The sequence below is a fragment of the Dipodomys ordii genome, unplaced genomic scaffold, assembly GCF_000151885.1.
Source record: "Dipodomys ordii isolate 6190 unplaced genomic scaffold, Dord_2.0 Scaffold62, whole genome shotgun sequence".
NCBI classification, from domain to species: Eukaryota; Metazoa; Chordata; class Mammalia; order Rodentia; family Heteromyidae; genus Dipodomys; species Dipodomys ordii.
The window spans coordinates 3938206-3938996 of NW_012267278.1; positions in this window are offsets into that span (position 1 = coordinate 3938206).

The following is a 791-nucleotide window of genomic DNA, read 5'->3' on the forward strand; positions in this document are numbered from 1 at the left end:
CGGCTTTTTTCTTTTTGCTTATATGGTGCTGAGGAATCGAACCCAGGGCCTCGAGCATGCAAGGCAAGTGCTCTACCACTGAGCCACCTTCCCAGCCCAAGACATTAATTCTTAAACTATACTTTGTCCATGTAGTTTTTCAGAAAAAAATCTGACAAAGGACCTTAAAGATTTATAAACTTTGGTTAAGTGATTGTATTATAAGTATGCATCCACGTGAAAATAACCCACAAGAAGTAGCAAAGTCATATAGGCATATTTGATTATAATATTGTATATAGTCATAATAAACTGGAAATGGGTTGAGTATTCAAACTTACAGAAATTTGCTAAACAGATTATAATATTGGTCATATTATATGGCTATTATTATTCAGCTACTTGAGAAGTTTGGAAAGAAAAATGATATGAGAAAATGATCTAGGATAAAACACAATTGCACACATGCGCGCATGCATATATACACAAACACACAGAATAGTCCGTTAGGATGGTCTGTGGTCATTGATTGCGTTCCCAATTCCAGTTGTAAACAAATCTTGTGACACACACACACATGCAAAACTGTATTGTGATCCTTTTATAGTCTTCTATAACTACTAAAGATGTCCTATCTTTTATGTAAAAGAGAAACGGCTAAAACAATTAGAAAGGGGTATCTGAATGCTGATTCCCAATCTTGTTCCTCTAATTAGTCTTAATGAAGTCAGCAGTTTTGTCATAAATTTCAATTAACTGTAATCTCCATCTGACACACCCGCTCGCCGGTCCATATGCTGTGTCTTTCAGTT